Source organism: Ursus arctos, unplaced genomic scaffold, assembly GCF_023065955.2.
Source record: "Ursus arctos isolate Adak ecotype North America unplaced genomic scaffold, UrsArc2.0 scaffold_8, whole genome shotgun sequence".
NCBI lineage: Eukaryota > Metazoa > Chordata > Mammalia > Carnivora > Ursidae > Ursus > Ursus arctos.
The window spans coordinates 42,736,116-42,763,933 of NW_026623100.1; the positions used below are offsets into that span (position 1 = coordinate 42,736,116).

Sequence of the window (27,818 nt, forward strand, 5' to 3'; positions counted from 1 at the left end):
CTAATAGTTAATCAGAGACCAATTTAAGGGCGCCTAGGTGTCTCAGTCAGTTAAGTGTCCAACTCTAGATCTCAGCTCAGGTCGTGATCTCAGGGTCGTAAGTTCAAGCCCCACATTGGGCTACATGCTAGGTGCAGAGCCTAGTTAATAAAAAACAAAATGAGGACCATTTTATCTGAAGATGAAAATTTAACAATAGCAACAAAAACAAGTTATAATATCATCTGCCTTAAGGTTATTAACAAAAAATATAGAGGAGAAGGGGAAACAATTACTTATTTAATAATTATGTATAGAATATTGAGTATATAAAAGGTATTCTGCTAAAAATAGGGCAGTGGGAAAGTCACAGCACTTTTCTGAGCTTCATTCTTTTTGCCAGTAAAATAGGGAGAAGATGCATATCTTCTAGGGTAACTATGGGTACTAGGGGTAATATATTTAAAAATATTTGGCATTAAAAAAAAAGGCCACTGTGGCTGTTATTACTGTCAACAATAATGAATATAGAACAAGGAGTTTTCACTTTTTCTGTAGGCAGTGAGGTTCCACTGAAGGTTTTGAGCAGGAGTAACTACTGTACCTACTTGGGCTGAAACTCAAAAGCCATGGGAATAGCTTTCCAGAAGTTAGAAATGAGATGTGGAAGACAAGTGCACTAAGATGACTTAGGATGTGGGGGAGGGATTACAGAATTGGACTAAAGATAGGAAGGATGGGAGAAATATTAAGGTCATGGGATCAAAGGTATTGTGGTTACTTTTGCAGGGCCAAGGGGGAGATTGAAAGGATGGCAAAAACATTCACAGGAACAGAAAACACCATGTCAGGAGTGGGCATTCAGAAAAAAGGAGAAAAATGAATGAGTCTGATTTGCACACACCAGGCTTAGAGCTCAGTAATGGCAGTCATCGAGGGCAACTGGATGGCTCATTCAGTTAAGCGTCTGACTCTTGATTTCAGCTCAGGTCATAATCTCAGGGTTGTGAGATCAAGCCCCATGTCAGGCTCAGCGTGGAGTCTGCCTGAGATTTTCTCTCTCCCTCTTCCAACCCCCCCCAGTTGTGCTCTCTCTCTCTCAAACAAACAAACGAACAAAATTATTAAAAAATAATAATGGCACTCATTGGCTGCTACCAACCATTTCCTCCCCAGGGTAGAGCATTATCAGGAATGAATTCCTATATTTGTCTTTCATGAATTCAGAAAGTCTGTGCATATCAAGAGGCATGATATTTTTTGAGTCACTCTGCAGACTTGGTAGGAACATGGTAGGAACTCTGTGTCTGAGCCTGGCAGCTTCTTCTGCGTGATTAGTTCTGAGAAGTTGTGTTTCTCCTAAAGCATTGTCCTGGAACAGTGGATGACACCTCAGGGTTGCCTGATTCCATAAAGAAAAACAAATTACAACCTTCCTTAATGATGCTGTTGCTTTTATCCATATTATTATAGCTATTGATTATCTGATTTATGTATTATCTTAAAATACTATATTTCTATTGTGCTTTCAACGAGTTGTTGGCTCAAATGGTTTTTGAAAAAAATGCTCAAAACTGACATTGAGAACCTACTGAGGGATGTATATGACGGATGGATCTTACGCAGGAAACATCATTATATTTGTTGGCCATGAGAAAGAAAATGTGAACGGATGTGTCTGTCGGTGGAGCATGTTTTGATCCATGGGAGACACATTAAATGCAGTGAGAACATTCACAATTCTGTCTTTATTATCTTTGTTCCTTTTACTGAAGATGTGCTACAGAGGTATTTGCACCTGTAAGTTAATTTCAGCCATAAGCCAATCAGCTTTCAAATATGACAGCCCTACGAGAAGCGTACTTGTGTGTGCATTTGCATTTGTGTTGTGTGCCTTACGTCTGTGTGTGAGTACACACCTATTCTCACTTAGTAATGTCCACATCCTGTATTTTCAGAGAAACGTCTACAAGGCCTTAAAACTCCACATCAGTAGTTCCATTATTCTGTTTTGTTTTGTTTTGCCTTCTAGTTTCAGCTATCATTTATCCACATTCCTTATGGGCTGAATGTACCTTGAGGCATTTTCATCAAAGAATTACCTTTGTCATCAAACACGATCACATACACCACTGCTAGCAGGACAGGAGGGAAAAGAAGATCTTGGATTATTAGTGAAATACTCTTATTTTCTCCTTTTTTATTTGAAAGGCTAGTTATAATTTCTAAAACAGTGTAAGCGCAAGTAGGCTCTCAAGATACTTACTTTGGACTGCGTTTAGCTGTAAAGTGGAATGGTAAGTCTAGCTCAGTTTTACCTTTGTTTGAAGCAAGAAAACCTATGGCAGTCTTTCCACTGATATTACTTGATTTATTCTTTATTTCTTTGTCTCATGGGCAATGAGAACAGACTGAAGATAGAGTGGTTCAAAGACTATTGTTGACATCGCATTTACTGCACTGTGTTGCCTCCTCGTTCCTTCTGCTATTACTTTTCTTGGATTCCAGATATGTTGCAGAAGGAAAGCTCGTCAGATCGCTGTGCTGTCTTCTGATTAATGACACTCAAACTGTAGCTGGCCTAATTTCTTTTTCTCTCTCTGATTCTCCCCCTGCTTTGTTCTCTGAGACAAAAGGAAGGTGGGGTTGAGATAAAAACAAAAGACAAAGGATGTATCACAGGCCGTCTAAACTGTTCCTAATAATAGTGAATTGTCAGTCTTCCTATGCTTGTCTTCCTTCTTATTTTCTTACAATTAAGAGGTAAAGTGGGTATTTACAAATAAGTCAGAAAAGAGACCGTGACTCCTGGATAGCTCATCAGAAAACTTTAGCTTGATAGTTAAGAATAGGAGGTGGGACCCATTTTCTCTAAAGGGCCGGAGAATAAATATTTTCAGCATTATGGGTCCCATGGTTTATGTTGCAGCTATTCAGCTATGCCCTTGTAGAGAGAAATTGGCCATAGACAAAATGTAAACAAATGGGTGTGTCTGTGTTTCTTTAACATTTTTTTTTTTTAAGATTTTATTTATTTGACAGAGAGAGACAGCCAGCGAGAGAGGGAACACAAGCAGGGGGAGTGGGAGAGGAAGAAGCAGGCTCCCAGCAGAGGAGCCTGATGTGGGGCTCGATTCCAGAACGCCGGGATCACGCCCTGAGCCGAAGGCAGACGCTTAACGACTGCACCACCCAGGCGCCCCTCTTTAACATTTCTTTATTGAAAATTAAATTTGAACTTTATTTTCATGTATCATGAGACATTATTTTTAGATTTTTTTTAACCATTTGGAAGTGCAAATATCGTTCTTAGCTTGCAGATCATAAGACACAGTTGGTAAAGGAAGAGACAGTAGAAATGGCACAGATCAGGGAAGAATGCCCTAATCAGGGGAGACAGGAGCTAGTTTTTAAAGAGTAACAGGGCTTTGCCAAGTGGTATTAATAGATATTTAAGAATAACATTTATTAATGCAAGTTTCCAACATTGCCATGCAAATTGAATCATTAATCAACATACTTTTTTTGAAATTTTAAAGAATTTGGGAAAGAAATCTCAAAGCTAATGTTTAAGAAATCATAGGTAAATTACGCATAAACCAAAATCTCCATTTTTGCCATAGTTTTCACAAAAAAAGAGTATGTTGATTCTAGAAACTCAGATTGATAAGCCTAATTAAGATGCCTAGCAACATTCAACAACAGATTCTTAAGCAGCAGGTATGTGAGTCCTTAGAAAACACGGGTATCCTGCCAAGGTTTCCTTACCAAAATAATAATAATAATAATAATAATAAAATAAAAAATAAAAAGGAAGAAAAAAAAAGAAATCAATCCAGGTCACAATTATTTCTCTTTTTTAAATGGGCTTTTAAAACATAGAAATCCACATGTTATCACATTCCCCCTGAATCATTTATTCTATAAATATTTGTTCAGGACCTACTCAGTCTTGGCAACTGTTCTCATTACTTAGAATATATTGATAAAACTGACCGAGATCCGACCCTTATGGAGCTTATATCACTCAAGTAGTGGATCCTGGGCTCCCAGCATGGCCAGGGGCTCCCACTGCCTTTGTTGCTAGTCACTACCTGGGACACAGTGTCCTTGATAGTACTTTGCACACGGCACCATACAAAGGTGAATGGGAGGCAGATGCAGTTTTCATTTGCTGCCCTGTTGATTTAGATCTTTTGCCATGGGCAGACTTATCAGCCTTGACGAAGTACTGGCTTAACTAAAGAAAATTAGCGTACAGGATAGAAAAACTTTCAAACAGTACGCTAAATACGACTGCTAAGTTGATATGAAAAGCATCCAAGGAAAAGACCTTCATTGATGTTCCTCCTTATTAGCCTTGTTTCCTTATCCCCATCCTCGAAGAGGATCAGTACTTTTCATATGGCCTGTGTATGAGCAAAAAAAAAGCTGCTCCTTCCTGTGGTTGATACGTGGCTTGGAGTGGGGTTTAAAAAGCAGAATCAGGGCTGGATTCAATCTTGCTTGTACCTCCATCGGGGACCTTTGTGTCCAACACAGCCTGCTTCAGCCTAGATTGCAGACTTGTTCTTCCTCCAATGGTGCATGTTTTCAAATGTAGTTACACAATCTGATATAGTGCTCCAGGATTTCAGCAGGACAGTCCATAGTGACCTTTGGCCAGACACACATAAAAAGCTGTCCAAGGAAACTCTAGTGATTTGTTGCACAAAAGTGTGCATATAGTCGACACTATTGTACTGTACACTTAAAATAATTAAGATGACAAATTTCATGTTAGGTGTTTTTTACAATACTTAAAAGAAACCTGTCCAGGTCAAGTGTGGTTATCAGATGGTCCCTCCTCATTAGAGAATTGCAGACATCCTCTTGACCTTCCAGTTGTCTTGCTGATATCAATTGTATTAAACACGTGCTAACTTCTAAAACCCATAACGTGATTACCATAGGTAGTGCTGGTTCAACCCATAAGGAAAAAGAAATAACCTTCTGTCCCCTTCCCCATCAATATGCAGACAAGTGTGCATTCCATATATCTCTCAACAGTCACTCGTTGACCCAGCTGAACTTGAAAAACCACCATCTTTAGGGGTATAATTACCTTCTTAGACATTGATTATCACCTTCCAACATACCTATGCAGGGGAATGAGATAAGGTGGAGAGAAAGCTTTCATTATTCCAGTCATGGAAGCGTGGTGTGTCATTCATGACAACAAATAAACTCACTGAATTCTCCACTAGTTAGTGTACTTCTGGAATTACTTACAGGTTTATTTTATATATAAATTAAAAGGGATGTTAATCCAGTAGAATGCATCCTCACGAGGGTGAATGCTTAGGTAAAGATCTTAAAAACCAGAGAGTAGGAGTTGTTTAGCATGAAGGTATTTAGCATGAAGAAAGAAGGCAGAGAAGGGCCCTGCTAGCATCTGCACATATCTGAAGGACTACCATGGGAAAGCATGTCTTCCTTTAGATGGTCGATCTAGGCCCAATGAATACACGTTATATGGTAATATAATTGTTGTTGTGAATACCAGAAGAATAGTTTTTAAGGCATGAAAGTCACTTCTATTTGTATATGAGTGCTCCAGAGGGGAAGAGAGAGTTACACCAAAGACTACTGTTTTGGTAAAAGCCTTTTAACACTATGTATATTTTTTGTTTTGTTTTGTTTTGTTTTTAAAGATTTTATTTATTTATTTGACAGAGATAGAGACAGCCAGCGAGAGAGGGAACACAAGCAGGGGGAGTGGGAGAAGAAGAAGCAGGCTCATAGCGGAGGAGCCTGATGTGGGGCTCGATCCCATAATGCCGGGATCACGCCCTGAGCCGAAGGCAGACGCCTAACCGCTGTGCCACCCAGGCGCCCCAACACTATGTATATTTTTTAACTGTATAAGTAACTTATTTGATGAAGCTAAACATTATTTAGGGGAGAAAAAAACCCCTCCAGGCTGCCTTGGGAATAAGTGAGTTTCTTGATTTAGAAAGATTCAAGTGGCGTTTCCTTCTGATTCTTTTGCTCAGTTCCACCATGCTTCCTTCAACTTTTGTTAGTGAAGAGATAGCAGAAGACATGGCACTTCTCTTGGTACTGTCTTCTCCAGGCAACTCATGGCACCATGACCTCTGCCTAGGGGGTTCCTAAGAGAAGTGTGGTTTAGGCTGCATAATGAAGGCATGGCTATACCATGCTAAAGGAGAAGCAGCAACAGCATGACCAAGAGAACTTACTGAGAGATTCCTGGGTAGCTGGAAGCTTGACTAGATCATTGCTAAGATACCTTGAGTCTGAGATATATAAGTAGCAATGTCTCATATTCTATAATGTGTATTTATAGGTATGACTGATTCCATTGGTCACATTATGGGAGAAAATTAGGAGTAAATGTGGTCAAGGTGACCCCAAGGTCAAGGTAAAGTGTGAGTTGGCAAGTCAGTTGAAGAGTCAAAATTCATATCAAGGTATCTAGGGATAGCAGTTCAGGAGGTGGGATCAACTTCAGAGATTATATGGGACATAGAAGTGGCAAAGCCTAGAGAGTAAATATTGAACTAGAATCCACCTTCCACTCTAGAATACACATACTGGTGGACCTGAGTCAAAAGAAGTTTATTATCTGGCCTGACAGCAAAGTCCTCAAGGTTGGAATGGGATTTTGGTACCTCCAGAAAGTCTAGGATGGATGTGGGTATCCCTATTAGGTGTCTTAGCTCCCCCAGCACTGAAGTCATCTGGAATCTCTTTGAGGGCCATTTGGCTTTAGAACTTCTGGATAATTTCCTGGGTCAGTTTTGATGCTTGGGGAATAATTTTGTCCATATAAAAGGAAAAATACAAGACAGCAGATGTAGATGTAGTAGAAATTGTATCTTCCTTGCAGATAACTACATGCTTTGGTTTTATTCTGTGACACTGTGTGTCTTGCTTTTCAGATGCATTTAACAAGTACATTTATTAACAAGTGTTTCATGATAGAAGAATTATCTTCTTTCTTAATAGTAAAACCTTATAGAGATTGGAGGAATCATATTCAGTATAACTGTGGGTAAATGAGAGACTTACATATGCCTACCGTAAAATTTGACATTATTAATAAATTATCAATGAAATTAGTACATTAATTCTGAAAATTTCAAATTTCCCCTGAGTCAGGTAGTTAACAATGATAAAAAATGATCAGCCCCTGCTTTCTCCTGTCTTAGAATTCTTGCTGCCTTTATCTATTAGCTTGATGTAAAAAGAGAACACACATAATTCAGGCTGTGATTTAAAGATGAAGCCTCTGGGGATGCATTGCACCTAAACATTAGACCTCACTTATACAAAAGACGTTACCTCTTGGAAATTACTTTAGTTGCCTTCTTTTTTGGTTTATGAAAAACATATAAGGTAATGCGTGCACATCTAAAAGTAGCTCTGATTATTGTACTTTAAGTGATAATACCAGTGTATCAAAAAGGTTTTTGTTTGAAATGTCTGATGCTTTCAATGGGAAAGTTTCTGAATGGGCATCACATTTTTAGGGCAACTTTCCCCCCACTTCTTTTAATACTGTACAAAACCTAGGGAAGGAAAGGCCAAATAAAATAGAATACCTACATGTGTTCTATAATGGGAAAAGCATCTATAAGCTAATAGGTGACTTAAGAGATGAAGCATATAATCTAACTTGCCGTTGGTCTACAAAAGTATGATTTATACCACATTATGCTCCTAGTTGGGGCCAAGATCTCAATCACTGAGCTCAGCACATGTATTCTGCCGTCTGGTACTTTCTTCATTCTATGTCTAGAGACTTCTGCTCTGCATGTGAGCTTCAGATCATATTTTGTACCTGCTTTGCCTTACTGCTTAATAAATTGCCTGTAGGTAGGAATGGTATTATCTATACACAAACACATGTATTGTATTCCTAAATATTACCTGGCAAAATAACTTTATTTGTAATAATAGGTACTAAATAATTTTGACTGTGAACAGAAAATATCAGACCCTTTTAATAGAGAAGTTCTATTGAATATATTCGAATTTGGTACTCAAATCACAGAAAATTCTTATTAGAAGATATGCTGTCTCCACTGTATGTTTTAGTTTTCAAATTAATATATTTGGATGAGGAGGTAAAATAATACCAACTTTGTTGAGCAGTTATTATGTAATAGGATGGAAAATGTTTTCTGTTTTTATAATAGCACCGTAAATATGCTGCAGAGGGGTCCAAATTCAACTAAATTAGAAAAAAGAAATCAGAAAAAGTGGAAATAGAGTGTTTATAGTAATATTTCTTAAGATTTCATCACTTTTCCAGTGGACTTTCTGTGGTAGTTTTTTACATTAGTATTCAATGTGATTTTCTAAAAAGTAATTTACATAAGTATTTAGGGGGGTACATGTGGTCATTTATTCATTTATTCAACTTCCATTTTTTGAACACTTACCATGAACCACACTCTCTGTGAGGCCCTGGGCATGAAATGAACAGCAATATAGGCATGGGCATATCACCAGTAAAAGGCAGAATATGTTTGGTAAGCCAAATACTGAAATGGGCCAGCCACATGTGTGAGTGGGTGAGCTGGGCTGTATTTTATTGTCTGAGGTGGAAGCTATGGTTGAATTTGTTTTGTTGGAGAGTGGGAGTGTGAGATAGGATCGTCATGCTCTGGAAAATGTGCATGGAGTTAACATAAACAGGCGGTTCGCTGAAGTGTTGATTGAGCGTCTAGAGTGGTTAATAATTAGAGTATGGAAGTTTTCCACAATTATCCTGACTAGTGTGTCAGCATGGAGTGGTACTTACAGATTTCACAGTATCTCTGTTCCCTGAAATCATCTAACCTGACTCCACAGTCTTTCCTGACTTTCCAACTAAGTGAGTCCACCACCTCTCTTCCCTTCTGTCTCAGAGCATGCTGTTTCCTTTGTCTCACCAATGAAGATTTATATTACATATTAATTACATTTACTCTGAATGTTTTCTCCCCCGTGGCTAGATTCTAATGCCATGAGTACAGGGACAATGTCTGTGTCATTCACCTGGGTATACCCATTGCTCATTATCCTGAGTGGCACGCAGACGTAGTAGGGGCTCAGTCAATGTTTGTAGGGTCTGGAAGGTGAGTCGTTAAATTAAGCATCCAGTTTGTGGCTGGTCTTGATTACGTAGTTGAGAGTAATGTTATTCTGAATTATGATGCTGTTTTTTCCTCTGTGAACTTTAATATTTCTACAAAGTTGAAACTGCCTTTTATTTTTATTTTGAAGAAAGGAATTACACATTCGTATAAAGAGAAATGAAGGTAAGTAAATGTGATAAAATAAAAAAGCCAAAGAATAAAGTAAATGGATGGGATATTGTAACATTTATAAAGTTCCTTGAAAAAAAATTGCTGTGATATTTCCATAAGGAAAGTTTTCTGCCAAAAAGACAAGCAGAGTTAGATGACTGTCTTTCTCACTCCCTGAAGACTTACATGGTTATCTCACTTGCTCCTTCACGAGTCCTATTAGTTTTGTAAAGAGTGGATGGCTTTTTTTTTTTTTTTAAACCAAATTTAGAGTGGGGCTCTCTTGCAGCCCTGCTGATTTCTTTGGCAACACTTTCTCCTCTCTTGTGAAGAGAATCTTTTCAGTTGCACTGATTATCAAAAGTCATTTCTAAACATAGATTGCTTTCCCCTCACTGACATCAGCGTAGCTGTTGAGAGTTAAAATGGGTGTTGTGTTGCAGGAAGAGAAACTGAAGTGAGGAGATCAAGTATTTAGACTCTGTACCCCAGATTAGAATTTTAGGATCTTACTCCTTGTATAAATGACTTTGTCATCCAAATATATTAAATGAGCTTCCAGCATCAGCTAAGTAGACGGTGTGAGTTGTTCTCAGGACTTACTGTGTCACTCAGTTAAGAAGCTAGTGCTTCACAAGCGGCACATGGATGTGCTCCCCGCAGAAGTCTGGGGCTGTTTATAATGGGAAGATACCTGCTTTGGTTAAAAGGGTATGTTATGAGAACTGCAGGCCTGTCCAGCGTCCAGTCAGTGATAATAGGAGCTGGAAGCATTCCTGAAGCAAAACCTCGACCATGTGGTTTGTACAATGGAGCCTTACTGCTAAGGTCCAGGAAATGAATATATGTGAATTCTAGCATTTCCCACCCCTTCCAGATTGGTTCCATTTTGGGGACTGATCTTCTGACTCATTTTCCCTGCCTCTTTTCTCTTGGTGCTAAAGTCCTTCTCTGTACTAAAGCCCAGAGCTCAGTCCTGACTCCCTACTGAGCTCCCAGTTCCTCTGTCCCCTGCCTGGGTTAGAAAGCCTGAATCCTGCCTCCAGATCCCTCTGCTACTGCCTCAGTCTTGCCTTGAATGTAAAGCTTGCTCTGACCCATCATGGCATCAGCACCAATTGCCTAGCTTAGAGCAGCAGCAGCCTGGAACTCCTCCATCATTCCACCCTCCCGAGCCCTAGACTGCCCTGCTGGATGCTACGTACGTTGATCTTATGAAATTAGTATCACCAGCCCAACACAGAGCACAGTTGCACCTAATGGCCTCTTTCTCCAAATGGCTTTCCTAGTTCTCTTGCCCTTTCTCTTCTTAGTTAACTATGGGTTCCATCTAGCATGCCTGACCCTTTTGTGACAAGTGACACCTCTTAAGGGAAAAAGACACAAGGAGGGGAGGCTAGGGATCCTCATGTTTGTGTTAGGGCGTGGTGCTTTAAGAATCACAGGAGATGTTCCCCTTTCCCTGCTTCAGTTGGTGGTTCCTTGAGAAACCTTTTTTGGGAAAGGGGAACTTCTTCATTTCTCACATTTTAAAGGGATGAAGTGGACTTAGTGTTGTTTACTGAAGATATTCATGTTTAATGCTAGCACCACTTAAAAGAATTAAAGAGTCAGTCATGAGTGAGTAGCTTGTCTTTGCAACACAACTACCCCGCAGTACCCACTCTCTGGTCATTTTGCTCCCCTGTCTGGCTTTCTCCTGCTATATGGCACAGATAAATAGCACATCATAGCTAGAAGGGACCATAGAGAAGCCTTTGTCCAAATGTCATTGTTTACATTTTATATTTTATGGAAGTTAGGCCCAGAATGTGAGTTGTATAGGCTTTCATTATAATTAGAAGTTACCATTCTACTTCCACAATGATGCATGTCTTTCATATTTAGCATGCCATAATGCTCACTTTATATGAATTTTATCTGCGTTCATATCATAAAAGAAAACATCTCTATCTAAATTGTCAAAATCCATCTTGCTATTCAAAGGTAAAATAAAGGATGATCAGGCTAGAATGATGAGCCGAGACAGGTCTGGCTGCAGCGCCTGGCTGTGCTGCTGACCTCCATGTGATGTTTTAGCAAGAATCCATCTGGTGTTACGTCTCTTTGGCGTGTGATTGCTACGATTTTTCGGTGTGGTTGTGCAGATTGATTGAGAAGGCATTGTAAATACCCAAAGCTTTTCAGAGCAAGTTCCCCAAGAATGTACATTCCTTTCCTTACTGGCAGAAAGGTCAGTTGGTGATTGTTCATATATATTTTCCTAATATCCTTATGTTAGTAGTAAATAGATAACATAAACTTGGCATTGGGCAAGGACCTTCTCCTAGGACCTCATAGCTATACTTTTTTAGATATCTAAGAAAATCTAATCATTTAATTACTATAAAAGACTGTCTTCTCTCATTTCTTTTTTCATCTTTCTTCCCTTTTTCTTTATTTTTGTCAATGCACTGTATCATGAAACACCTCCTCTCCTTAATAGAGATTCTCTCCTGTTCTTTTCTACGAAGTCTCTACGACCCATAGATTTACAGCACATCATTTACCATTCCTCTTTCTACTGTGCTGCCTGGGAGATGCTCTTTTAGTCCAGAAGGAAGCAGTTGCAACACAGTAAGTGAATAATGAGAGGCCACTGATATTGCTAAGAAAGTGCATATGAATCCAGCTGCCTGGGGATTTCACCATGTTCCGGGTGACGTTGAGTCTGCGGGTCTTCAAGTATAGGACAGTGAGACTGGGCTTAGGCACACAAGCCATATAAAATTTAGCCAGAAGATTACAGTGAGAAAATATATATGTATATTTCTCCCGAATTTGTACACACATTACTCAAGAACATATAAACGGTACCTTGAGGAACCCAAAATGGACTTGGATTTGTTGTGTAGTCTAGTGATTTATAATTGAACTTTTGGGACATCCTTCTTGTCTACAGGTATGAGGAGAAGGATGAGAAAAAGAAAAATATGTTTTACCCGTCTCCATCTGAAGTTTGATAACCACAAGAGGTGTATAGCTAGTCGATTTAAGTGGTTATAGTACTAATGAGGCCCGTCTTTCAGATTTGATCCTTCAGCCAACTAAATATATTGATTTTTCTTCAGAGTGAGTCAGGCAAGAGATACATCTTATTCTTGCTAAGAAAAATGGTAAGAGCAGTAACCATATAGTGTTTTATGTCCTTTATATATGGGAACGTTTTATTATTCTTACCTCCTATACTAATGTTGTTAAAGTAATATGAAAAAACATTAAATTAAAAAATAGTGGTGAGAACAAGAAGAAAAATATGTAAGACTTCAGATCACATTTTATGTTTTGAGTTTATAATTGTGGTTAAAAAAGTTCCTTGGCTATAAAAAGTGAGATGGTTTTAAATAGTCTAATTAGGCAATCAGTTGTGTTGCTTATCTACATTCACAAAGAGCAAATGGAAAACCGGAAGTGACTACATGTTGCTTAATTAGTCCAATTAAACACCTGCTTAAGACTTTCTGGCTCAGCAAAGCTTCGGCTCCTCAAAATCACTAGCACATTACTAAAAATATATTTTTTGAAATGTAAATATTTAATTTAAAACATTGTTGAACTATTCTCTACATTGTGTGAAAAAAGTAAAGAAAAATGTGAATTATGCATTGCTTAAAATGAAAAATTAGACTGAAATTAAGCTCATTTAATGGTATTCCACAGGTATATTCAGTTTGGAAGTTTAGAAAAACATTTTATGAGAAAATAAGGTGCATAGCTAAAGAAAGTTATGAGAAATTTCATACAATACTTGGGATACTTGGGTAAAAGACTGGAATGGTCACCTGAGGATCAGCATTAATGTTAAATTAATATTCTCCCATTTATTTAGTCTATCTCAGTGGATACAGGGAATAAATTTCAAATATTTATGTATAAAGCTTATCAAACACAAGTGAAGAACTTTATTTTATTAGGATATGGAATGTGAGTTTAAAATAGCTTAGAGATAATTTTTAATTTAGAGCTAAAAAAAGAGGTCCAAAGAAATTAATTGACCTCAGTATTACAAGCTAATAAGTGATTGGTCTGGGGCTCAAGTTCAAGTGTTCTGACATCACATCCAAGACTTTCCCCACATGGCTGTGTGTTCAGTATTATATTTTTGCAGCGTCTCCTTTGTTAATAAGTACGTTAAATAAACTATCATATTTAACTCTCACCTCATTCTTATGAGGTCTACGTCATTACCCTCAATTTTAAAAATAGGAAACTGAGTCTCAGATTCAGTGACTTCTTACCTGAAAAAGAAATGGCATGCTCCAAAACTGTATTCTTTCCACTACCCCATGCCACTGTCTTTTGATGACATTTCATTCTGTAATATTGTTTTAGTACTGACTGTGTAGACCCCATTCTGCAATTTCAAAAATGCTAATACAGTCTTTAAAGAGAAATGAGCTACTTTCTGTTTTGTGAATTGTCCAAATAAAGGTTTACAAGAAGAATCTTGACAGGATAATTACAGCCTGCTCCTTTTCCCCTTTATTTAATCAACAATTCCCTAGAACCTTGAAGCCTTTTAGAAGTGATGCTTAAGAAATGTAGCTAGACAATATGGCAGTGCATTCAAGTGGAAGGCTGGCATTCTATCCATAAAGAGATGACCCTACAGTGAAATGTCAATGTGGCTTTTTTTCAAGCCATTGGCATTTTACTAGTGATTTTTAGTTTAATGGGAGAATAATAACAAATACTTACATGTGGAAATACAAAAAAATGTCATTAGATGATATAATTATTTCTTTGAAAACCCAGAGAACGTTTTTAAAAAGGGTATGTCATGCATGCCATAATAAAATTGTGTAGCTGCATTTATTTTCCAGCGATTAAATACAGTGGATTTTGCTTTTAGAAATTTATACTGTATATAAAATGAGGCAAATATATGTTAAGCATTATTTTAGGGGAATAACTGCTAGTGTCAGACAAATTAAAACTAGAATTATTCTTCTTCAATGGGCTTTATGACCTCTGGCAGGCACATTTCTCAGTACTTAAGTGCCCTTTTCTGAATCATAGGGACGATACTTTCATTTCCTCATTTTCCCTGACATATGCTATGTGAGTAATAAGCTGGGCATATCTAGAGAGCACTTATTTAGGGCTCTGTTGAGAAAGAACAAGGTGGCATTCTTAATCATGATTTGTTGTGATTCTAGAAACTAATCAACAACAGAAAAAATGAGATTTTGGTGGGATTATTTTGCTTTTTGTTTTTTGAAGAAACTTTTTGAATGTACTAGTGGGGAAACACTTTTTTTTTTTTTTTTTTCCCTAGAACTCAGTAGGTTTTGTGTTAAATGTATCCCCCAGTGCCCTGGGTATATTGTTCCCTTTATATGAGACTATTAAAGTTGGTTCTGTTCCAAGAAAAACTAATGGCTTTATGTATTTGTTCATTTTAGTATTGATTCCAATTATTATATTTTTTGGTTTTCCAAGAATCTGAAACTCCTTATCAGTGTTTACAAAAGATGGCTTGAAATTTATGTTTTAAATATACTGAAGTTACCAGGACTTGGAATTTGATACAGTATTTAAAAAATATATGTCACATGATAAAACTATAAAAGTCAAGGTAACATGGTAGGAATTCTAGCCCATATTTTATTTTCTTTGTGTGTGTGTGTACATGCACACACACAAGAAAAAGGGGGAGGAGAGAAAGAGAATGTAAATTTAATAGCTACTACAAGAAGTTTGAGAAAATGTACAAATCATTTTTATTTCATGAGATGAGGTTTATATTCCTACTTTCCTGCTGGAGAAATTTCTTTAAATGCATTAAAAGTATTAGGTGAAAATAAAGAAATTAATACCATGTTTGATTGCTTCTGAATAGCTGATCATTTGATTCTCCTCTTTTTATTGCTAACTGAAGATCAACATGATTTATGCTAAAATCTCTTGGTCCATGTTTTGTTTTGTTTTTTTTAGGTTACTGTAAGATTTCTTTGTTTCGGTATTATTAATTTTGAAAGTTGCTTCAGGAACAAATATTAACTTTAGCAAATGAAATAAGAATAGACAGAATATGTTGACAATGTAATCAAATCACCTGTGTGGAACTTTGATTTTCGTTGATGCTTTTAGACTTCCTTATTAGAAGTGTTGAGCCCAGGAGTCCTGTTATCTTTCTTGTCATCTCCAGTGTTTTCTGTGCCTGGTTGGTCTATTTCTGAATAACTTTTTCTGATTCCTTAAACGCATTAATGTGTGTTTCTGTATCTAGTATTCAAGCTGATCGATACTCCCCCAAAACACCCATTGTGTGGGTTCAGTGACAGTGGGAGATGTAGTGGCTGTGTCTAACCACCAGACCTGTCTGTGCGGGAGTGTTGTGTGAGTTATACCATGCGTTTTACTTATCATTTTGGTCTGAAGAAAGGAGATAATTTACGATGTATGTGAGTGACAGAAATAGAAGATGTGTCATTTGCGGGAGCATTTTAGTAGGTAGAAAATCTGGCTGCTAGTCCACAAGGTGCATTGGGGCAGGAAGTATTGAGGGAAATATCCTACATTTGGGGTATCTTCAAGCATTAGACAGTAATTCCTTAAAGTGATTTCAAATTGAAAAGGAGGAGGAAAAATATTTGTCTTAAAACTGTATTCCAGTTATTCACCACCAAATGCAGTTTATCTCTTTAAATAAGAGCTCAAAGAAATAATCAGGTGAAGTTCTCCCAGGTCACAGAATCATACCTGCCTCCTCCTTAAATCAGGTAAGAATAAAGTTTGTAAAGTCAACAAAGAGCATTTAAGGAGAGTCTTTGCAAACACAGCAGGTTACATAACTAAGGATTATATGTACCTGTATCTATAGACTTATTTAACAATATCTATGCTAATGTCACAGTTTTTTAAAGGCATTAATTGGCTCCCTTCTTATTTCATATTTAATAATTCTTTGATTCAGTATTTGGATCTTAACCTGAGAATTCTTTGTAAGCTGACTTGTAACACTTTAGATTTGTGATTTTAATTTCTATATTGATTGTTTTCTGCAGTGAGAAATATACCATTAAGTGGCAATCATATTATTCCTAGGTCATTGAATTGATAGGAAGAGTGGCTTCTCAGAACTGTAAAAAAAAGAGCTTGGCTCTTTTAAACTTTCTTATATGGAAAATGGGAATTTGTATCCCACAATCCATAGAAAGAAGTATGTAAAAAACTGCATGAGAAGCAGAAGACTGGCACCCAAAGTTTTATCTACCAAATGTTATAGTAGAAATGTTATAAGACCCAAAAACAGTAAAATATATATGTACATATTTGTATGTATCTGTGTATGCATATATTTATAGTGTATGCTATTTACTTTTCTAAATAAGTGCACATTCCTGAACTAACATATTAAATACATTATAAAATATACATAATCATAGATATTTTTAAATAGTGATATAAACTGTTAAAACAATATTTTATTTGAACTATAAGTATTATAGTGATGTAGTTAATATTAGCTGCTATAACAGATAAACCTCAAAATCTCAGAGACTTAATATAGTAGAAGTTTTCATCTTATTACATAATTTCCAAGTGAGTCTTTCTATTTCATGGGTCACTCTCCTCCAAGGGAAAACTTAAGATACTTTGGCTCCTTCTATCTTATGGCTTTATCTTCTTCAAAACCTGGTTTGCAAAATTGCCCTCTTGGGGGAACAAACATGGAGGAGAATTTTAGCAGAGCAGACTGAGAAGAGCACACACTGCTGGTTCTCATATTCCGTTGGCTAGAATTCAGCTGACCATATCAACTCCAAGGGAAGCTGTGAAATAGTGTTATCTTGTGACCAGAGGAAAAAGAAATAGGCTTGGTAGCACCCAACAGTCTTCCCTATTAACCATAATAAAAAAAATAAATAAAAAAATATATATAACTAAATGGCTAAATATTCTGTAGGCTTAACTTTTTTAAAGTTTTGCAAATCATAGTTGCTTTAGACCATCGTTAGCTAATATCTCAGGAAACCTGGGGTGAGATTCATTACTAGTAATGATGGATGTAAATACATAATTGAACTTGCAGCTCTAAGGAAATTGTCTTTTCTTCAGCCTCATATGTAGCGGACAAAGAGCTAGTATTAAGAGCAGGAGGAGAGGTTTCCTGGGTGGCTCAGTCGGTTAAGTGTCTGCCTTTGGCTCAGGTCACGATCCCAGGATCCTGGGATGGAGTCCTGCATCGGGCTCCCTGCTCAGCCTGCTTCTCCCTCTGCCTGCTCTGCCTGCCACTCTCCCTGCTTGTGTTCTCTCGCTCTCTCTCTGACAAATAAATAAATAAAATCTTTAAAAAAATATAAAGTTCTGATATTTTTCTTGCATCCCACTGATTGTCCATTATTCCCTGTAGAGTGTGTACGTTGTTGGAGTCTACTATCTTAAAGAAGGAAAATATGTAATCAAGTGCCTTTGTTTTTCGTTTTTTAAAGATTTATTTTATTGGAGAGAGAGAGAGAGAGAGAGTGAGAATGGGTGGGGGGAGGGGCAGAGAGAGAGAATCTTCAACAGACTCCCCTGCTGAGTGGGGAGCATGATGGGGGCTCAGTCCATGACCCATGAGATCATGACCTGAGCCAAAACCAAGATTTGGATGCTTAGCCAGGTGAGCCACCCAGGTGCCCCAGAATCAAGGGCCTTTGTCAATCAAAGACTGCCGTAAAAAGACTTGATGGATTTAGAGAGAATGGAAGTTTGAGTCAGGTGAATCTGTTAACTAACAGCATGGACTGAAAAATATTTTTTGTTTCTTTTGGTTTCAGATTTGTTTCTACACTGTCTTAGAACAGGCTAGTTTTATTTTGTTTCATTTTATTTTAACCTTCATAAATGCAAAGTAGTGAATCATGGACATAGTTTAGTCATTTTTTTTTTTTTATTTTTAGTGATATTCAAAACATGGGATTTCCTCAGATGGACAATGATGGTTAAAACATTTAGGGCGTTTAAAAACAGAAATGCCTTCTTACTCACTAAATCGCCAACTCTAAGCGATGCTCTTTCAGTGAATGTCTGGCATTGTTCAGTGTCTTAATTTTGAACTTCATTTTTCATTGGCTGTAAGTAGACATTGAAAGTTGTGCAGATTCTAGGAAAACCGAGGTTGTAAGTAGATCCTTTAATAAATTTGATCTTGTGATTATTTGATTTATCATGTTTTATCAAATCTAAGATGGCATAAATTAAAAGATACATATTTAAGTGCCTCTAAGATAAAAAAGATAAAATACTATCAAATATATCTTTTAAATGACATAAATTGTAGAACTCATCCTTATTTCAGGTATAGAAAAGTATGGGGGAAAATGCATATCTTATAATCGACAGAATACAATATTTAAGCAAAAATATAAGGAGACTTTACAGGATATATAAAATACTAGAAGGTTAATATAGCTTAAAGGAAAGTGATTTTTTTAAAAAAGGAAGGTAGATATAAGCACAAATAAGACCAAAGATTGAGACTAATATGGTAATAGTATTATCAAATCATATGCCTTCTAGCAGGGACAACAAGTTTAGTTCAACTTTTTGAAGTCAATGCAAAAAGGAAGCATTAATTTATTATGCAATCAATGTCCATAACATAAGGTCAAACCAGTTTGTAAGGAGAAACTGCAATATTCTTGGTACTAAAGTCATACAGAAATTTCTCTGTACAGTATGGAGAATGACATCAAAAACCCTGCAGTATACACAGTGATTTCCTAAACTCTCCTGGTGCTGTCACTCCACTGAGGTAAGTGATACCACCCTAAGGTAGTAAAAACATTTCTACCAGTCTCCAGAGTAATACCATTTCTCCCTTTGCTTTTCAGCTTTAATCTAGAATGGTTGTGATTTTATTATTGGTGGAGAGAGAATGGGCAGGACTTCCTTCAAGCAAACTAAGTGCTGTTTCTCTCAGACAAGTTTTGGGAGGCAGTGAATCTAGACCGTACTCCCCAGAGATTATGAGAAATAGAACTCCTTGGAGCTCCTACTTAAATATGAAGCAGCATGTCTTAATAGAGAGTGGGGAGAATGTTAGCTTTATGTCCTTGAAAGAAAATTGAGTTTCTTATGAAGAACATGTATCTAAAGAGAAGGCTACCCTGTTTCATCTTGGCTTACAGAGACGACTGAGATACTTACTAGGAAATAAGTTTGAATCACTTCTTTCCTGTAAGATGAATAGATAATCCAGCACTCAATTGTACCTCTTCATAAATTGCAGCCACTTAAGCCTAGAAAAAAAATTATTATATTTATATATAATACTTTATGTATATTACATATATTTATTATAGAATATCCGTTTTGGGGTTTATTTCTGGATTCTGGAAACTGTGTATCAAAGCAACTGAGCGAAGGTTTGCCTTGTAGTTTTATTTGAAAGTTGAGGGTGTTGGGAAGCCTGGGTGGCTCAGTTGGTTAAGCATCTGCCTTCGGCACAGGTCATGATCCCAGAGTCCTGGGATCAAGCCCCGCATTGGGTTCCCTACTTAGTGGGGAGTCTGTGCCTGCTACTCCCCCTGGTTGTGAGCTCTCTCTCTCTCTCTCTCTCTCTGTCAAATAAATAAATAAAATCTTAAAAAAAAAAAAAAAGCTGAGGGTGAGTCAGGTGCCTGGGTGGCTCAGTTGGTTGCGCATCCAAATGTTGATTTGGCTCAGGCCTTGATCTCAGGGTTGTGAGATCCAGCCCTGTGTCAGGCTCCACGCTGGGCGTGGAACCTACTTGAGATTCTCTCTCTCCCACTCCCTTTGTCCCTCCCCTGCTGCATGTGCATGCTCTCTCTCTCTCTCAAAAAAAAAAAAACAAAGTTGGTGGTGAATCTACAAAAAAATAATAATTTAAAGGGAATACATTATACATAGGCTTTCTTTATAGAAATAATTAACTACTAGTAGTTCAGATCTATTTCAGATTAAATAATAAATCCTTATTTCAAAGTTTAAGAGTGCTTGTTTCCAGGTCTCAGGATCAGTGGAAAGGTATCTGAATTCTACATTGTCAGTAGCAGATAACGTGAGGAAATTTCAAAGGCAAAGTGACAGAATAATTCTCTATTTTATTCCTCTATAAGTTGCTAGTGTATTATTAAAAGACTGTCATTTCTGATTCTGACTTTTGAAGCTGTGGAATTATCAGTAACTGTGTGCATTTTATGATTTAATTCTTTTTGTCTAAAATGAGGTATGGAGTTGTGTTGGGGAAGAAAGATCAGTTCAACAAGAAATTCTAGTGTAATAGTTTCTAACACATGGAAATCTTACTTTAGTCATTATGAAGTTATAATATAAGTTTGTATTATCAATGTCTTTTCCTCCAGAGCTAGTCTCACCTTGCTGAGCTTCCTTTCTGTCCAATGTGCACAACATCCATATACTTTATTTTATTAATTTTTTTTTAAATTTTATTTTATTTCTTTTAATTTTTTATTATGTTATGTTAGTCACCATACAGTACATCATTAGTTTTTGATGTAGTGTTCCATGATTCATTGTTTGCATATAACATCCAGTGCTCCCTGCAATACGTGCCCTCCTTAATACCCATCACCAGCCTATCCCATTCCCCCACCCCCTCCTCTCTGAAACCCTCAGTTCATTTCCCAGAGTCCACAGTCTCTCATGCTTCATTCCCTCTTCTGTTTACACCCCCTTCATTCTTCCCTTCCTTCTCCTATCAATCTCCCTGCTATTTCTTATGTTCCATACGTGAGTGAAACCATATGATAATTGTCTTTCTCTGCTTGACTTATTTCACTTAGCATAATCTCCTCCAGTACCGTCCATGTTGCTGCAAATGTTGGGTAATCATTCTTTCTGATGGCTGAGTAATATTCCATTTTATATATGGACCACATCTTCTTTATCCAGTCATCTGTTGAAGGGCATCTCAACAGATTGTGGCTCCTTCCACAATTTAGCTATTGTGGACGATGCTTCTATGGACATTGGGGTGCATATGGCCCTTCTCTTTACTACGTCTGTGTCTTTGGGGTAAATCCCCAGTAGTGCAATTGCTGGGTCATAGGGTAGCTCTATTTTTAACTTTTTGAGTGACCTCCACACTGTTTTCCAAAGTGGCTGTACCAACTTGCATTCCCACCAAGAGACTAAGAGGGTTCTCCTTTCTCCACATCCTCTACAATATTTGTTGTTTCTTGCCTTGTCCATTTTTGCCATTCTAACTGGCACAAGGTGATATCTCAGTGTGGTTTTGATTTGAATTTCCTTGATGGCTAATGATTTTGAACATTTTTCCATGTGTCTGTTAGCCATTTATATGTCTTCATTGGAAAAGTGTCTGTTCATATCTTCTGCCCATTTTTTTCATTTGATTGTTTCTCATGTATTGAGTTTGAGAAGTTCTTTATAGATCTTGAATACCAGCCTTTTATTTATAGTTTCATTTGCAAATATCTTCTCCCATTCTGTGGGTTGCCTCTTTGTTTTGATGACTGTTTCCTTTGCGGTGCAGAAACTTTTTCTTGATGAAGTCCCACAAGTTCATTTTTTCTTTTGTTTCTCTTGCCTTTGGAGACATGTCATGAAAGAAGTTGCTGTGGTCGATGTTGAAGAGGTTACAGCCTATGTTCTCCTCTATGATTTTAATGGATTCTTGTCTTACATCGAGGTCTTTCATGCATTTGGAGTTTATTTTTGTGTATGGTGTGAGAGAGTGGTCAAGTTTCATTCTTTTGTATATAGCTGTCCAATTTTTCCAGCATCATTTATTGAAGGGACTGTCCTTTTTCCACTAGATGTTTTTTCCTGCTTTGTCAATGATTAGTGACCATAGAGCTGAGGGTCCATTTCTGGGTTCTCTATTCTGTTCCATTGGTCTATGTGTCTGTTTTTTTTGTGCCAGTACCATGCTGTCTTTGTGATCACAGCTTTGTAGTATAGCTTGAAATTAGGCAACATGATGCCCCCAGCTTTGTTTTTCTTTTTCAACATTTCATTGGTGATTCGGGGTCTTTTCTGGTTCCACACAAATTTTAGGATTGTTTGATCCAGTTCTTTGAAAAATGTCGTTGGTATTTTGATCAGGATGGTGTTGAACATGTAGATTGCTCTGGATAGAATAGACGTTTTAACTATGTTTATTCTTCTGATCCATGTGCATAGAATGTTTTTCCATCTTTTTGTGTCTTCTTCAATGTCTTTCATCAGTGTTCTGTAGTTTCTAGAGTAGAGATCCTTTACCTGTCTGGTTAAGTTAATTCCGAGATAGTGTATGATTTTTGGTGCTATTGTAAATGGAATGGATTCCCTAATTTCTCTTTCTTCAGTCTCATTGTTCGTGTATAGAAATGCAGCTGATTTCTGGGCATCGATTTTGTATCCTGCCACATCGCTGAATTGTTCTATGAGTTCTAGTAATTTGAGGGTGGAGTGTTTGGGTTTTCCATATAAAATATCATGTCATCTGCGAAGAGAGAGAGTTTGACTTCTTCTTTGCCAATTTGAATACCTTTTATTCTTTTTTGTTGTCTGATTGCTATTCCAAAGACTTCTAGTACTATGTTGAAAAATAATGGCGAGAGTGGGCATCCTTGTTGTGTTCCTGATCTTAAGGGAAAGGCTTTCAGCTTTTCCCCATTGAAAATGATATTTGCTGTAGGCTTTTCATAGATAGTTTTTATGAAATTGAGGAATGTACCCCCATCCCTACAATCTGAAGGGTTTTAATCAGGAAAGGATGCTGTATTTTGCCAAATGATTTTTCTGCATCAATTGAAAGGATCATATGGTTCTTCTCTCTTCTCTTATTAATGTGATCTATCACACTGATCAATTTGCGAATGTTAAACCACCCTTGCATCCCAGGGATGAATCCCACATAGTTGTGATGGATAATCCTTTTAATGTACTGTTGGATCCTATTAGCTAGGATCTTGTTGAGAATTTTGGCATCCATATTCATCAGGGATATCGGTCTGTAATTCTCCTTTTTGATGGGGTCTTTGCCTGGTGTGGGGATCAAGGTAATACTGGCCTCATAGAATGAGTTTGGTAGTTTTCCTTCTGTTTCTATTTTTTGAAACAGCTTCATGAGAACAGGTATTATTTCTTCTTTGAATGTTTGGTAGAATTCCCCAGGGAATCCATCGGGCCCTGAAGTCTTGTTTTTGGGAAGGCTTTTGATCACTCCTTCAATCTCTTCATGATTAATCAGTCTGTTTAAATAATCAATTTCTTCCTGTTTCAGTCTTGGTAGTTTATAGGTTTCCAGGAAGGCATCCATTTCTTCCAGGTTGTTTAATTTATTGGCATATAGTTGTTGATAATAGTTTCTAATGATTGTTTCTATTTCTTTGGTGTTGGTCTTGATCTCTCCCCTTTCTTTCATAATTTTATCAATTTGGGTCCTTTCTCTATTCTTTTGACTAAGTCGGGCCAGTGGCTTATCGATCTTATTTATTCTTTCAAAGAACCAGCTTCTAGTTTTGTTGATCTGCTCTACTGTGGTCCTGGTTTCTAATTCATTGATTTCCACTCTAATCTTGATCACCTGCCTTCTCGTGCTGGGTTAGGCCTGTTCTTCTGTTCCAGCTCCAGCTTCTTAAGGTGAGAAAATAAAGACTTCATTTTAGATTTTTTCTAATCCATTGAGTGAGTCTTGGATGGCTATGTATTTTCCCCTTGGGACCGCCTTTACAGTTTCCCATAGGTTTTGGACCGATGTGTTTTCGTTCTCATTGGTTTCCATAAATTGCTTAAGTTCTTCTTTAATTCCCTGGTTTACCCAATCATTCTTGAGCAGGATAGTTCTTAGTTTCCAAGTGTTTGAGTTTCTTCCATATATTTCCTTGCGATTGAGTTCCAGTTTCAAAGCATTGTGGTCTGAGAATGCAGGGAATAATCTCAGTCTTTTGGTATCGGTTGAGACCTGTTTTGTGACCCAGTATATGGTGTATTCTGGAGAAAGTTCCATGTGCATTCAAAAAGAATGAGTATTCTGTTGTTCTAGGGTGTAGTGTTCTATATATATCTATGAGGTCCATCTGGTCCAGTATGTCATTCAACACTCTTGTTTCTTTGTTGATTTTCTGCTTAGGTGATCTGTCTGTTGCTGAGAGCGGAGTATTGAGTTCCCCTACTGTTATCGTATTATTATCTATATGTCGCTTTATTCTGGTTAAGAGTTGGCTTGTGTTTCTAGCTGTACCCTGTTGGGGGCATAGATATTTATAATTGTTAGATCCTTTTGCTGGATACACCCTTTAAGAATAATATAGTGCCCTTCTGTATCTCTAACTACAGTCGTTAGTTAAAAATCTAATCTGTCTGATATAAGAATTGCTACCCCAGCTTTCTTTTGAGGTCCTTTGGCATGAAAAATGGTTCTCCATCCCTTCACTTTCAGTCTGGATGTATCTTTAGGTTCAAGATGAGTCTCTTGTAGACAGCATATGGATGGGTCATGTTTTTGTATCCAATCTGCGACCCTGTGGGGTTTATGGGAGCATTTAGGCCATTCACATTGAGAGTGATTATTGAGAGATATGATTTTAATGATGTCATGCTACCTGTGAAGTCTTTGTAAGTCTTTGTTTCTACAGATTGTAAATTTCTGTTCTGTATCACTCTTGGGGTCTTTTTACTTCTATAGAACCCTCCTTAATATTTTTTGTAGGGGTGGCTTGGTGGTCACATATTCTTTCAGTTTCTGCCGGTCTTGGAAGGTCCTTGTCTCTCCATCCATCTGAATGACAGCCTTGCTGGAGAAAGGATGCTTGGCTGTATGTTCTTCTCACTTAGTTTTCTGAATATGTCTTGCTAGCTTTTTCTGGCTTCCCAGGTCTCTGTAGACAGGTCTGATGTTATTCTGATGTTCCTCCCTCTATATGTGAGGATTCTCTTCCCCCTTGCCACTTTCAAGATTTTATCCTTGGATCTAAAATTTGTGAATTGTACTATTATGTGACGTGGTGTTGGTCTGTTCTCATTGATCTTGGGAGGGGTCCTCTCTGCCTCTTGGACATGAATGCTTGTTTCCGTCACCAGATTAGGGAAGTTCTCAGCTACAATTTGTTCAAATATCTCTTCTAGACCTCTGTCTTTCTCCACCCCTTTGGGGATGCTGGTGATTCTGACACTGGAATGTTTCATTGAGTCAGTAATCTCCCATATTCTACATTCTTGAAATTGGATTTTTTTAAGGCAAGTTCCCACTTTTTCCTTCTTTTCTATTATCTCATCTTCCATCTCACTAATTCATTCTTCCGCCTCATTTACCCTGGCCATCAGAGCATCCAGTTTAGACTGCATTTGATTCATAGCATTCTTAATTTCTGCCAGATTTGCTCTCATTTCCACCCTTAGAGATTCTATATTCTTGTTAGTATTTTTGATAATATTTTTTTCAAGCCTACACATCATCTTGATCATTGTTACTCTGAACTTCATTTCTGACAATTTGATTATATCCATATCCATTAGTTCTGCAGTAAAGGCCACAGTCTCTGTTTCTTTCCTTTGTTGGGGTTCCTCCTCCTTGACATTCTGATGAGGAGTGGTGGTGGGGATGCCCAGAGCCCAAATTATTGACCAGGACCCAAGCAATGTGCATTTGTTTTATAGGGACCTTAGGGATGTGGGCTTCTTGTTTTTTCAGCCTGCCTTCTGGGGGAGGGGCCTGCCGCACTGATACTCAGGCAACCCTCTTTGGGTAGAGTTACCCTGTCCCCTACGAGGGGGGATGGGGATGGGCACAATGTGAACCATTATTTCCGGGCTTTTGTTCTCTGGCGGCTTTCCCTGGCAGGTTTTTGTGACTCTTCTGAGAGTTATAGCAACAGTGGCCATATCCAAGCCTCTGTTTCAGAACAGAGAGGTCTCAGTCTGCTCTCCACTGAGCGCTCCTGGCCACTTTATCTCTGTTTCTGTTGGTGCTGCTAAAAACTCTGCAGTGTCCTGGGTTGTACGCCCCACTGCCACTCTCCCAGCCCTCGCTCCCAGGGCCAGCAGGTCTCTGCCCTTTGTGCTTCTAACACCACCAGTGGCCCGGTTCCCACGCACGCTCCCGAGCTCCCGGTTTCAGTGTGGTTCGCGCACACTCTGGAGCTACAGTTTTCCGTCTGGTTGCGTGCACGCTCCTGAGCTCCCGGTTTCAGTCTGGTTTCCTGGCTGCTACTGGTCCGTGAGTCTGGCCTGCTCCCCAGTGCAAGTGGCTACTGCTTCCCGGCACCCCAGTGCAGCGGCTCCCTCCCTCTTCCATTTATCTTCTGATATCTGTGCGCGGATTCATGGCTCCCCACTTCGTACCTCAATACTCAGTGCTGGAGATGTTCATTTGTAGAGATCCAGATGTATCCTCCTACATCTCAGACTGATTTCGTTGGTGTTCAGGATGGCCTGGGAGATATCCAGGTCGATTCGGGGGATCAGCTGAAAAAGGGTCCCCTACTCCTCCGCCATCTTTTTTCCTCTTCAACATCCATATACTTTAAATGTCATGGAGATTCTGTGATAGGAAATAACTTCTAATAGCATATACCACAAGGTGAGCATATGTCTTTTCATATATTTTATAAGAAAACACATAAGCCATATTTATGCTTACTCTATAACTGTTAAATGAATAAACGAGGTTATCAAGGAATAATTCAAGAAAATGTCATTATGACTAGTTGGCAGTTCTTAAAACCTAATGTAAGATTTCTCTGGAGAAGCTTCATGTTATCAAATATATTACCATTTGAGCATATAACTTTCTTCTATCTTAAGTTAGACAGGTTTTCTTCTTTTAGGAATTTTTCATTTATTTTCAGTTGCTCCTGGAATAAATAACTTGTTTTTGATAATTTTGTTTTCAAATATTTTGTCTCAGAAAACTCTTGTTTTTTTAAGTTACAGCAGTCATCACAGCCGTCTCTTACTGTAGCTGAAAACTTATGATGAATGAAGGACTTCAGAGAGATGTAGTGGTAGAATTCACAAAGACTATACTACTCACATCTGCAAGGTGCACAAACCCAGCAAAACAAGGCTCAAGTTGCCATTTTTATTGCCAGCTCTTGGTTCAGTTTTATTGCTTTTCTGGAGAGCTCCAATGATTGATTCATAGCATCCACATCTGTATAATCTTACTTTTCTAAGTTCTTTGTGATTGCACAATAGAGGAGATTGTCTTCTAGCCAAGAGTCAGGTGCTTACTTCATCAATAAGCTATTTTTGAAGACTAGTACTATGGCATGGCATTCAAAATAGGAGAAAGTGCCCACCTGTCATTGTTTCACCTCTCTCACTTTTTTTTTTTCACTTCAACTAGACTACTGTTTCTGAAAGTAAGGTCCATAACCTTATGTATATCATAATTTTGTGTGATAAATGTAGAATTCCCTAGCCCAGACCTACCTGAGCAGAAACATTGTAAGATCTATAAATTTGTCTTCTATCAGTCATGTTGGTGATTTTTAGACATGATCAAGCCTAAGAATTGTTGTCCTAAAATTCAGTGTTTCTCAAATTTTAATGTGCATATAAATTATTTAGGGATCT

The 27,818-nt window shown here is 37.8% G+C and overlaps 1 protein-coding gene across 4 annotated transcripts in view; it reads left to right on the forward strand.

Annotated features, from left to right (window-relative positions):
• The window catches only part of CTNNA2 (catenin alpha 2), a 953,020-nt gene that overhangs the window by 60,990 nt on the left and 864,212 nt on the right, over positions 1–27,818 (forward strand). The window lies entirely within an intron of this gene.